The following is a 14,246-nucleotide window of genomic DNA, read 5'->3' on the forward strand; positions in this document are numbered from 1 at the left end:
GAGTTTTTGGAAGATTTTTGCCGTTTTGAGCATAAGCACGTAATGATCCAAAGGTCCATTTTTAGTTCTCGAGATTGAAATAATTTTTCGAGACTTGCAGAATTTTGATAATGAATTATAGGACTGATCTGGAAAGTTTGGTCTAATTTCATCAAGTCACGATTGGGTTTTTGATGCGAAATATTTGTTAATTGTTTAACGAGCGAAATGGATATCGCACTGAGCAAACAAGCTCCTAATTGAGTTTCGACTGAAGGGATATGTTTGTATCATTATTTGTGACTCATAGGAATAAGAATCATCAAATTTCGAGGTCCCAGGCCCGAGAAATGAATTTTTGAGTAAAATTGTTTTCTGAAAATATTTAAGGAAAATGGAAATGAAATTTGATTAGAAAGTGATGATATAGGGCCCCTATTTTAGTTCCAATGCCCGGTACAGGTCTTATATATGGTTTAAGCACTTTCTGTAAAGTTTGGTTGAAAACGGACGTCACTTGACGTGTTTCGGACTCAAAATGGAAAATTTGATGTTTTATGAAATTTGAAAGAATTCTTGGATTTTAAAGCTTAATTAATGGTATATGACTTTATTTTGGAGATTTGATCGCACGGTTAAGTTTGTAGGATGTTGTTGAGTTAGTGCATATGTTTGGTTAGGAGCCCCGAGGGCTCGGGAGTGTTTCGGAGGTGTCTCAGAGTGATTTCGGACTTAGGAAAATTTGGAGAAAAATTGCAGAAATAGTACCCAGTGAACAGTACCGTGAACAGTAACCGCACGTGAACAATAACCGCACGGGGTGAACAGTACCCGTGAACAGTACCGGACAAAATGTTAAGTTCGGGAGATTTTTCCATTTTTGACGATTTGGAGCTCGGGTGAGGCAATTTTTCGAGAGATTTTCAGGGAGAACAACGGGGTAAGTATTCTTAACTCAATTTTGGTTAGATTACTCGAATCTATTACAAATTTTGGCATTAAATCCGTAAATTTAGCGGGAAAAGTTAGAAACCCTCTCGGATAGAATTGAGGATTTGAGGGTTGAAATGTTATGGGAATTTGATAATTTTGGTATGGTTAGACTCGTGGGGAGACAAGGAACCCGTTGATATAAAAATTTTTGAGTTTCAAGACGTGGGCCTGGGGCTCGGGTTTTTGCCAAATTCGTTAATTTTGATATTGTTCGAGTGTTTTCGATTGGGTATTGTCCCTTTAGCATAATGCGACATAATCGTTGTGATTTTGAGTAGATTCGTCGCACAAGGAGGCTAATTTGAGAGGCAAGGGCATAGCAAGCTAGAGCTTTGGCCGGTTTGAGGTGAGTAATGGTGTAAATGATATCCTAAGGGTTTGAAACCCCGTATTGCACATCATAGTGCTATATTGAGGTGAGACACGCGCTGGATGAAGAGCACGAGGTCCTTTACTACTGAGGATTGTGACTTGGTCCATCCCATATTGATGATTTTACTGCATATTTGATTGAAACTGATTTGTTATCATCATGATTTGGGTTGTTTGCCATATTTGGGCTTCGTGCCAATTATTTGAATCCTTCGGGAATTTTTATCACTATTTCCTTACTATTTTGACTTATATTTAAACTCAGTCCTGTTGATGATTATTATTTTACAAACTCAGCCACTTTTATACAGATTTGAAACTCAAATGATATTTTTAAATGATATTTTGGGCTGAGAACTACTGTTTTACAAATGCCCAAGGGGCTTGTGATGATTTCGGACTGAGTGAGGCCAAGGGCCATATGTGAGGATATGTTGAGTGATATGAGGCTGAGGGCCTGAGTTACTATTTATGCCACGCGGTGGCTTGAGTGATGTGAGGAAGCTTTCAGGCCTTATGAGTGATGTGAGGAGGCTTTCAGGCCTTATGAGTGAAGTGAGAAGGCTTTTAGGCCTTATGTTATTATTGCGCTTGGGCTGTAGGAGCCCCTCCGGAGTCTGCACACCCACAGTGAGCGCGAGTACCCATGTGATTTGAGACAGTGGTAACAATTACACTGTATGATGCAATTTGGTTAGGTAACAATGACTGACCAGGACAATGGTAACAATGACACTGTATGATGCAATTTGGTCAGGTAACAATGACTGACCAGGAACTAATTTGTGCCCGAGGGGCTGGTACTATTCTATATGATTGCCCGAGGGGCGAGGTTTATATGTTCATTTTGCATACTCACTTGTCTTTTACTTGTTTAATTGTAGTATTTGTGCCCGAGGGGCGGATTTCTGTGCATAGCGGCACTAATTATTTTGAAATTATTTCACAACTGTTGAAAAGATCATTTTCAAAAGAGGTTTAAAACTGAGCCAAGGTATTTTCTAAAGAATTCACAGTTTCACTGATTTTTCTCAAGGAGTTTTACACTGCTTCTATATAGCATGTTGGTTGCTTTACGTGATTTCTTACTGCTCAGTTATTATTTACCTTTATTACTCACTGAGTTGGAGTACTCACTTTACTCCCTTCACCTCGCGTGTAGTTGCAGGTATTTGTTCACCCTGTAGCGGGTATTGGCTGCGTGGAGGTAGAGTTGTAGAGGTTTTAGCGAGGTGACTGCCAGCGTTCGCAGCACCACTGTCTTTCTATGTTATTCATTATTCTTGTTCAGTGTATTTCTAGACTGTAAAGTGGAAATTTCATTCTTATAGATGCTCGTGACTTGTGACACCCCGGTTAGGGCTGTGTCGGGCTGGACTTCCACATTATTATCTATATTTGTGTTAATTAACTGCTTTAAAAGATGAATTGGGTTAGACTGGCTGGCCTTGTCTTCAAGAGAGGCGCCATCACAACCGAGTTCAGGGTTAGGGTCGTGACAGTTAAAGTCCTTGCACAAGGGCCGAGTTACATTACGAAAAGATTTAATGCGTTCGATGTAAATAACAGGTATCGGTTTCGAATGAAGCAAAGTGAATAATTTATGGTGACACAAAATAGTGGTGTTATGGTCGTTTCAAAGACTGAAAGTTATGCAAGTACAAGTGACAATACTCCAAAGTCTGCAAATATCACATATTATGGCAGATTAAATGATATTGTGGAGTTAAACTACTATGAAGAATTTAAGGTTATCTTATTTAAGTGTGATTGGGTTGATGTAACCACAGGTAGAGGAGTTAAGGAAGATGACTTGGGTTTCACACTTGTGAATTTCTCACGCCTTACAGACTCTGGCGATCGAGAACATCATGAGCCCTTTATTTTTGCAGAACAAGCTCAACAAGTAATATTTATAAAAGATCCTGAAGATCATGAATGGTTTGTCCCTAGGTTAATTAAACCTTGAGATGTTTTTAATATGGGAGAGGAAAATAGTTTGCAGCTTGAGTCATCAATGTAGAGTGATGCCATTGACTTGGCTCTCTTAGAAAATACTCGTGTTTCATAAGATGAGTATAATGATTGGGTAAGAAGTGGTGTCAATGAGATAGAAATTGATACAAACGTACATTCTCAAGCTTCTCCAAATAATGGTAAAGCTAGTGTTTAGGGAGGAAATGACTGTGAAAATGAATATGATTCTGAATAAGATAGGTGAAACTTATAGAATATTTTTCTTGCAAGTGTTATTTAATAACTTCTTGTGATTTTTTTACTGCAGAAATTTGAATAAATATACTTTTTTGCTTTCAATTTGAGTCATTTTACAGAAGATGCATGTTAGTCAGCTATGGATTTTCCATGTTTGTATTGGTTGATTTGAGTCAATTCTTTGTGCTTTCTTTTGCTTATATTTTGCTGATTGTTGCCATTGTATTGCAATTTGCTAAGGTGTTATTATCGCTAGACAATATTTTTTGCTGGTGCATCAATACTTTTTATCTCTTTAACTATCTCTGTCGCAAGGCTTTATTCGTGTGCACGAATTGCTATTTATTTATTTTTTCGCAGCTTGAGACGAGGACTATGTTTCCTCCTATTTTGCGTGTGACCTGCTGATTGGTTGGAGTTAATTTGGTACTAGTATAACTTAATGCATCTAGATAATTTCTTTATTTTGGAAAATGAACTATACAAACTAGAGGTCACAATTGACTTATAATTGAACAAGATTATGATGAAGATGTGAGACCTTATATTGAGCACTTGATGGATGGTCAAAACTATTCTAGAGCCCAGCCATATATTGAGCAATTGATGGATAGTCAGATTTACTCTAACGCCCAAGCACGTGATGGTCAATCTAATGAGTTGAATAGTTTTGATGGTGGCACTGAAATTCCAAATAATGACGATTTAGGTAATGTTTCTATAGTATTGCAATATGATAATGTATAATATTAGATTATGGCTTTCAACACTGTTTATCCTTATTTTCTTGTAATGGTTGCACATCATAAATGCTTATTGCATAGTGATATTTGATTTACTTGGTGCTTTGTTTGACCTTTAGAGGTTTTATTGATTTTGAAGTGCTGAGATTCGAGTTGCCTTCTTGTTGTTGCTATTCAAATTTAGTTATTGCAATTACTGCAATTATTTGGTTTATTTTTTGTTGCTGAAATTCTGTTCATGAGTTGTTTATTTGGACTTACGGTTTCCTTAAAATCTCGACACTTTACGAACTGGTTAGCTTCTTATCTATGCAATTTTAATTCCCTCTAAGTGGACTAGAAAAATGAAGCCTAGGAGTGCATGAAATAGGTACATGATTTCCCTTTAACACTTCTGCCACGCTGCTCTTTATAGCATTTTGTCGAACATCCAATTTTTGTGGGAATAGGTACATGATCTCCCTTCAAGCAACTGATTACGCACTAGGATTCTTGGACTGTTGCTACTGTTTTACACTGCCGGGAGATTGCTCTCTATTAAGCTTCTTGGTCGGAGACTTAGTTACTTGTTTCCTTGCTGAAGTAGGAGAATTCCCATCCTCCTTTTGCACTACCCTTGAGTCTTCCACCACTGCCACCTGTTGATTCTAAGTTGTGTCTTCCACATCTTTTGTATCCACAGAATCTAAGCAAGATAGACAAACAGGTCAAAAGCTGTTGATAACCTGGCTCTGTGGTTTCACATTTCTCTAGGGAGCATTGTATCCCCTGGTAGATCACAAACAACAATAACCTAAAGAGAGAAACCATAGATTCTGTCTCACCATCCTTGAGAAGATTGAGAAGAATAACAAAAAAGTAAAACAAAACCTCACCTCCCCTGTAAGATGCACGACACATCTCTTCTCAGCAAGCAACTCGTCTTCTGACTGTAAAACCATAGACAAACACTAGATTAATTAACTTCTTTATGAATGTTTATGTGAATAGAAAGTAGCATCTTGAGTTCGAGCTTTTTGGATTTATATATTAGACATGTTCCTGCCAATCTGATCTACTAATTTTCCATCAAACAATATTCAGTACAATATTTAGGAAGATAGTCATATTAAACTTTAACCCACTCTGTTCTTACCTCCTTAGTCTCTTCATTCTCAATATCCATGCCTATTTTCTTAGGTAAACCAGCTAGTAGGTTCACCTATACCTTGACCCTTGCACAGCTAAGTCGTGTCTTATTTATTGTAGCTACATCAAGATGCAAAGGTGTCTAACTGCAGCAATAGGTTTAACAACCCAACACTAGTTTGATCACCAGCTGGATTCAAAGTAACAGTAGCTGATAACTTTGTGGCTACAACAACTCCTCCATCAGTTCCTGCTGTGACCAGCATCTTATTTAGATATGATTCTTGAATAACAATCTGTGAGTTATCACCATTAAATTTTGTTGATTCCAAACCCTTTCCATCTGCAATCTGCTTGCAGTCACACAATCACTTCTATTAGGAGCAGGTGAAACATCGACAACGTTGACTAGAACTGTAATATGTGTAGAAACAACTGTTGTATTTAGTGGCTTAATGACATATGATCCTTTACCAACAACATGAGATTTTACACCTTTGTCTTCTATTAATTCCAAGACTTTTCCAATAGCACGATCCACAGAAGCATTAGCGACAATCATCAGATTCACTATAACAACAGTTTTATGATTCCCAGGTAGCAAATTCAAAGTCTGCTGCTACCTATAAACCTGCATAACAACAATTTTATTCTCGACTCGATCAGTGATAGCCTTAGGGACAACTTTAATATTTTGACCAACTCCTTTACCATCTGCAGCAGCTTCACTATGTATTGCATCAGCTGGAGATATACTATTTAGAACTCACTAAATAGCTATTGTACTACTATCACGACCCTAACCCTGAACCCGGTCGTGATGACGCCTCACGTGAAGACAAGGCCAGCCAGTTCAACCCAAGTCAACTTTTAAAGCAGTTAATCAACATAAAAATAGTCCAAACATGATTTAAACAATACTAAATAGCGGAAATATCGATAATAATGCGGAAAGTCCAACCCGACACAGCCCTAACCGCGTTGTCACAAGTCACGGGCATCTCTAAACCATAATACTAGTCTATTAAAGTCATAAACTACTACAAGTGTTTGAAAGGAAGCAAAAATGATAGAGAAGTAGAGACACGGGGTTGCGGACGTCAACAACTACCTCGTAGTCTCTAAAAACCGCTTGGAACTGGAGGAATCAACACTCAGGAATGGTACTAGCTACGCCTGAATCTGCACACAGGGTGTAGGGAGTAAAATGAGTACTCCAACTCAGTGAGTAACAAATGTAAATAACGACTGAAAGTAAGAAAACATGTAAAACACAATGCATTCTGTACTGAAGCAGTAAAAATCACATAAAATAGTAAAACAATGAAGAGTCAAGTAAAATCCCTTTTCAACAAGTAAAACAAGTAATTGACAGGTAAGTAAACAAATAAAAGTTCGCCCCTCAGGCACAATATCAACGAATTCGCCCCTCGGGCAATATCTCAGAACAGTACTAGCCCCTCGGGCTCAATCTCAGAACGATATCAGCCCCTCGGGCTCAAATCAGTATCAATGTATCCTCACAACTAGGCTATCAGCCTTACTCAGTCCGAAAATCATCACAAGCCTCTCGGGCAATAGTAAAACAATATTTCTCAGCCCAAAACATCATTTAAAAACATCATTTAAGTCTCAAAACTGGGTAAAAATGGCTGAGTAGTAAAACAATGGAAAATAACATGACTGAGTTCAAGTAATAAGTCAAAACAGTGAGGAAATAGTAATAAAAATCTCCGAAGGGTTAAAATAGTTGGCACAAATCCCAAATATGGCAATCAGCCCAAATCATGATGATAGCAAATAAGTTTCAGTCAAATACGCGGTAAAATCATCAATTGGGACGAACCAAATCACAATCCCCAATAGTGCACGACCCCATGCTCGTCATCGAGCGCGTGTCTCACCTAAATATAGCACTACGATGTGCAAATTCGGGGTTTCAAACCTTAGAGCATCATTTACAATCATTACTCATCTCAAACCGGCTAAATCCCTAGCTCGCGACGCCTTTGCCCCTTGTATCGACCTTCACACATGTCGAATCTATCCAAAATCAGAACGAGTACGTCAACATATGCTAAGGGAACAAAGCCCAAATGAAAACAATCAACAAAGGGCACAAATCCCGAAATTACCAAAACCTGACCCCCGAGCCCACTTCTCGAAAATCAAAAATTTTCACATCAATAGATTCCTTATCTCCCCACGAATACATATCAAAAGTTGTCAAATCTGACCCCAAATGGTCCTTCAAATCACAATTAAAGGCCTAAGTTCTCAAGCCCTAGTTTCCCCAATTTTAACCTTTTAATTCCTTTAGTTACAGCCTTAATCCATGAAATTCTATCATAGAAATGTGTTTTAGGTCCAAAATCCTTACCTTAATGAAGTTCCCTTGAAATCTCTCTTCCAAGTCATCCAAAAGCTCTCAAGCCAAAGTCCAAAAATGGCGAAATAACCCAAAAATTCGCGAAGGACTCTTTTAATTCATCTGCCCAGGCCTTTCCGCATCTGCGGTACAATTCCCGCTTCTACGGTACCGCATATGCGGCCAAATCACCGCTTCTGTGGTCCTTCACTTAAAACCCAAAATCGCATCTGTGATAGGACTTCCGCATATGCGGCTTCGTAGAGTAAAGATGGAAATTTGGCCGTAGTTGGAACAATGTAAAGATGGCCTTGGAATGGAATTCCGTTGGTTCCATTATCTCCGTTGGGTGATTTCGGGCTTAGGGGCGTGTTCGGATTGTGTTTTAGAGGTCCGTAGCTAATTTAGGATTGAAATGACGAAAGTTGAGTTTTCGGAAGTTCCGGTTCGATAGTGAAATTTTTATCTAAGGGTCATAATGGGATTCCGGAAGTTTGAGTAGCTCCGTAATGTTGAATGTGACATGTGTCTTAAATTTTAGGTCATTCGAACGAGGTTTGATAGACTTTTTGATCGAAAGCGTATTTTGAGAGTTTTTGAAGTTCTTAGGCTTGAATCCGATGCTAATTGGTTGATTCGATGTTGTTTGAGGTGTTGGGGAGATTTGTATAAGTTTGGATAGTGGTATATGTCTTGTCCGTGCTTTTGGTTGAGGTCCCGGGGACCTCCAGATGATTTCGGATGTTTGACGGGAAGGTTTGGAGTTGTGAGTTGCAGCTGAAGCTTCAAGACTGCTGTCATAACCCACCTGCGGCTTGGGGACCGCAGGTGTGAGGCAGCAAAAGTGGTCGAGCAACCGCAGAAGCGGTTTGAGGCAAAAGGAAATTGACCGTAGATGCGGTCAGGTCACCACAAAAGTGGCACCGTATCTGCGGTAAGGTAGTCATAGGTGCGGAAGTCCCCCTTTAATGAAATGTCGTAGATGCGACAGGGTCTTCGCAGAAGCGGGACCGCATGTGCGGTTTCACTGGTAAGAAAAGAGACAGAATCGAGGGTTTAGTTCAAAACTTGGAAAAATCAAATTGGAGATCGGGAGAGGGCGATTTTGGGAGGAATTTGAAGAGGAAATCATTGGGTAACAATTCCTTAACCCTTTCTAGTTGTATTCCATTAATATATTATTAGTTTTGTCATTTAATTTCGGATTGGAGGTGGAGATTTGGGAAAAATTGGAAGAAAGTTCTTAGACCTAGAATTCGAATTTTGACTGGGAATTTGACCTTGGATTTGGATAATTTTGGTATGCCTGAACTCGTGAGAGTGTGAGGATTCAGAAAATGTAAATTTTACCCGATTCCGAGACATGGGCCCGAGAGGCATTTTGGTCATTTTACCTAATTTCGCGTATTAGCTTAGAATTTATTTGTAGAATCAGTTACTTGAAGTGTTATTTACATTATTGTATGCGGCGAAAATTAGAGGACTTAATTTCTCACTATCAAGACATTTCGGAAGAATGCCTCGAGACCCCGAGGGCGTGGAGCCACGACCGAACCCCCTCCCTCGGGGCTCGTCGAGGCCCGACTCAGGGAAGACGGAGATTGAAGCCAGGACAGAGGGAAGCTCTCAAGGCACACGACTAAGTCTGACAGGGCTTGCCTATCTAGATCCTATGCTGAGGCATCGCGTCAGGCCGTCCCATCTCCATACTTTATAATTAATGCCCATGTACTAGTAGCCGGGTTCCCCTCCTATATAAAGGGAACTCGCACTACCTTATAGACGGCTGATGTTGCTCCAACTATTCTCTCCAAGTGCAATAATATCTCTCTCTCTTCTTTCTAATTTGCTCGTTCTCACTAGCCCGAGGTCACTTTAATACTCATCGTTCTCTTACTTGTTCTTCATCTTATCGCTTGGAATTGGCCATAAAAAGCTTTATTTAATCATATCTTAACTGTAATCTCATTCACAATTTTCCCCGATAGCTCGAGCTCGACCCGAACATCGGCCCCGAGGTCCCCCATCGACCAGTCCTACATCCGGGCAACAGGCCCCTCAGTTTGATTACTGCCTCGTTTTAGCTTGCGTTTCATCATTAAACTCCACATTCTTAGCATCATCTGCTCTAACAACTAGCTCGAGAATAGATAACGTATTTTTAGAATCTACAAATTTAATTGTTGTTACCATTTTCACGGTAAACAGTTTGGCGCCCACCGTGGGGCTAAAAATAATAATGATTATTTTCTTGCTGGTTTCATTGCAAAAACGCACTTTATCTTTCACACTTTTTCTTGTCCAAAAATCTCTTGATTTTAGGTCAAAATGTCTGGCTCGGTAAACAGGGTCGAGAACGACTACCCCGAAAATCACGGCGGAACGGTGTGGCTATTCCGGTGGTTGGCGCGATGCCACAGAACCCCGATAACGCATCTAGGCCGATTCCAGCAAACGCAAGTTCGCAAGGCGCGCAACAGGTCAATGAAGCCTCGCACACTGATGGGAGCATATAACATATCGACCGACAGGAAGCCCAACAAACCCCGACTCGGGAAACACAGGAAGTTAGTCTTCACGATATTTTTGAAATGTTGTAGGCACAGCAATTGGCTATCGCTCAGTTGTAGAGCCATCCGAAGACTCCCAGCACGGTAGCGCCGGAAATAGCTCCCCGCACCGAACGAGTTCCCGATAGATCAAGCAACAACATATCGATAACGGACCCTGCCATAGCAAAGATGCTTGGGGGTCTCTCCAAGAGGATCGAGTCAGGTTCGTGGAAGTTCATGCAACAGTTGTCCCCCGAGGAAGCAGTCCCGGAACCCGCTTCACGGAAATCCGAAACGCCGGAACTCTCTAAGCGCGATAGGACCTCGGATCCCGACGAGCACACCACCGCTTACACATGCGCAGGAAAAGGCAGTGACCTTCAAGACGATGAGTTCGATCCCATCTCATTGAGGAAGTTCGGGGAAACATTCTCAAAAGGAAGTATGATGTGGCATCGTAGCCTAGAGCATGACCTCACAAACTTGCTTACCGAACCAGCAGATCCCTTCGCATAGGCACACGCCGATGCCATCAAAGCAGCAATGGGAGAGCCCGACCATCTGAGGCCGAACAAAGAAAGAATGAAATGCCACAGGAAGTCATGCCTCATTCCCTGATAGAACGAATAAGATCGCCCCCGATTTTGGATTACTGGGCAACACAGGCCTTCTCCCGAAGCCTAAACGAACCATGCCCAACGACTCTAGGACATTTCAAACAAAGCTTGATCAAATACCCAACCGAGATCTGGTCGGATTTCTGTACCCGGGACCAACCACGAATCAGGGCCGTGGACGACCATCCGGGAGCCTCCCCGAGCTCGGTATACCCAAGCAGTCTCCCAGCAAAGAAACTAATGACAAACAGATGGAGGTACCATCCATGCGCCATGGATAGGAGGAACGACGCAAGATGCAACCTACCTTGCAACGATCGAGAAATGGCTCGGGGGCAACATCCTCGAGGAATCTTTAGCAGAACCAGAATTTACAAGGCATGGCCAGCGGGGGTACCCCACCCAGTAGAGTGCGATTTCAGCATTGCTATACCAAATATCGTGATCACCACAAACGAAACCAAGGACTCCAAATGACTCAGACCTATTCGACCAAGACCCCTCCAAAGGAACCGCAACCTGGCACGGGAACCGCAGGGCGCGCGCGGCCACGGAGTGAAAAATGGCCATCAGCTCAGGAGAACAACGGCTGTGCTACTCAATAAAAATTGCCACCAAGTATTGCCGAGCGATCAGGCTCGAATCCAGCCACAAGGGAGGAAGGCAACCAGGAAGAACAAAGCAAACAAGCCGCGACGTATTATCATGACAGTGGAGGAGCGGCGACACCCTCCGAGGACTCATAAAATGGAAAGTAAAAATGTTCATCGCCAGAAAAGAATAGGTCTAGGGATATATTCTAGAGAACACCCTTTCATCTAGAGGAACCCTCTCTCTCATTTGATCTATTCTAAATAAACATGTGTTCATGAATACAGGTGGTTCGATCAAGCATACCAACGATGTCGGGTCAAAGTCAATGGGGTGGTTCGAACTAACGAACCAAATCGCTCCTGCACCTCGAATCTTTGACGGATTCCAAACGACGATCACCACAACAAGCAAGAAGATCGTTCTCTCGATATACCCCATCTAAGCTCGAGTTGGGACGCTAGGCTCTGTACCATCAAAGAAGGTTCAAGGTACGGACGTCTTATTTAGATGGCCACGGGCACACCGCCCCGAGACAATGTCGGCCCAATTTCGCCAAAAGAATGAAATCCCATGCAAATGGCGGAATTAAAATAAGTCGACAAGGAGTAGTACGCGACGAGGGGAAATTCCCCACCATATGGCGCATCGCCGGCATCGATGCCTCCACCCTCGAAAGGATCAAAGGGTAAACCAAATCACATCTTCGGACAAGTCTGATTGAACATAGCGGAGGGCTGTATTAGGTTTGCACCTCAAGAGGGCAGGAACGCACCAAACCTCGTAACGTCGCCTACACATCCCGCGGTGAGGAAGAACTGCTTCACTCCTATTTTTTCACTAACCTATATGCAGACAACCGGCTGGGACATTCGGAAGTTCTAACTCCACCCGGAAATCCCAAGGCCTTAGTAGGGCCCACCGCGCTCTCTTCCCTCGATCGGATTTTTGCCCCAAAGAGGGTCTCGCCAGCAAGATTATTAGCGGAGCAATGTACCCTCGATGGAGGATCCAACAAGATCACAGGCTTTCTCCTACAGACAAATGACGAGCGGTGATCTTCTTTTAAGGGCAACAACCCCTCGGAAGGATCGGGAAATGTCAGACTAAGTTTCAATAGTGGATTATGTACTGGATCGAATTGTCCGAGGAGCCACGCCGGTACAGGCCGAGCTCACGACAATGAAACAATGTGTGTTTACGCCAAGCAATAAAAGGATATCTTTTCAGCATCTCATACGCCAAACAAGGAAACCTCAGTATACTCCCGGCAGGAACCCCTCCATCAAATGCATCCCAAAATACTCGGAGACTTAACGCCAACAATTTGGCACCCGCACGACCCCAGGCTCATAAAGCCCCTGCGAGGCAACTCTGAGCTCATGAAAAGCAGCTTTCGAGCTTAAATAAACTCAATGACTTGGAGACTGTCATTAATCGTCATGCATTGGAAAACCCGAAACTGTAAGACCCCTAGCGGGCAGACTCGGCGTAACCAGATATATTCTACATTGCAACAAAAACTGTAAGACCCTAACAGGCATGACAAACTGTAAGACCTTAACAGGCATGACAAACTGTAAGACCTCAACATGCATGAAAATTTTGAAGTTTAGGCTATACGTCGCATTTGTAAGAATCCCAAAAGGGCATACCCTCGGTGTAGACGCCTAAACTATCACTCGGGATCAAAAACGACTCCGGCCAAACATATATGAATACGGTCAGAATGGATGATACAGCCAAATTAACGTGACTCGGGGACGCCCGACCGTCGCTAAATAAAAATTGCAGGCCACTACTTCGAATATACTTTGGAAAGAACCGGTTAAAATAGGCTTCCTTCAACAGGCAAAAAACGAGCTTCGACCATGTCAGCTCCAAATCACAAGGCTTCGACCTACTCAGCATATGAGCTATGAACCTTCCGATATGCTTGAACATCACCGATAACGGCTTGAAATCGAGGTTCCTCCGGATCCAACGACGGGTCAGGCATAATTATTTTAAAAGACCTTAACGAGCGGAAAATAAAGCCTACAAAAAGCCCACGGGCAAAACAGCGTAAGAGCCATTGTTGCCAGCCAAACGAGCCTCTAGGCCGCACACTAAAAGGTCTCTACGACCAAACAACATAAGAGCCATTGTCGTCAGCTTCAAAATTGAAAACTTGAGGATTAAAATGAGCTCGAATCATAACCCGATTCGGAGACCGAATCCAAAATAGTTAACTATGCAAGCCTCTGGGCCACATATTAAAAGGTCTCAATGACAAAAATAACATAAGAGGCACTATTGTCGGTCTGAAAATCAAAAGTACTTAAGGGTCAATTAAAGCTCGAGTCGCAACGCGACTCAGAGACTGGACCCGAAATAGTTAAACTGCAATATGCCTAAGGGCACGACATAAATGACATAGTCGCCAGCCGAGCGAGCCTCTGGGCCACGCGCCTGTAAGGTCACTTCGACACGAAGCACAAAAGGCCATCGTCGTCTGCCCATGCAGGAAGGAAAGAACTTGAGGGTCAATTAAAGCTTGAATCGCAATGCGACTCGTAGACTGAACCCAAAACAGTTGAAACGGCAAATGCCCAAGGGAAAGAAATAAGAACAATCACTATCTGCCCGCACGATCACAAAAGATTGAAGGTCGGGCAAGCTCGAGTCAAGGCCTGACTCAGAGACTAAG

The sequence above is a fragment of the Nicotiana tabacum genome, chromosome 3 (genome assembly GCF_000715075.1).
Source record: "Nicotiana tabacum cultivar K326 chromosome 3, ASM71507v2, whole genome shotgun sequence".
In the NCBI taxonomy this organism is placed as follows: domain Eukaryota; kingdom Viridiplantae; phylum Streptophyta; class Magnoliopsida; order Solanales; family Solanaceae; genus Nicotiana; species Nicotiana tabacum.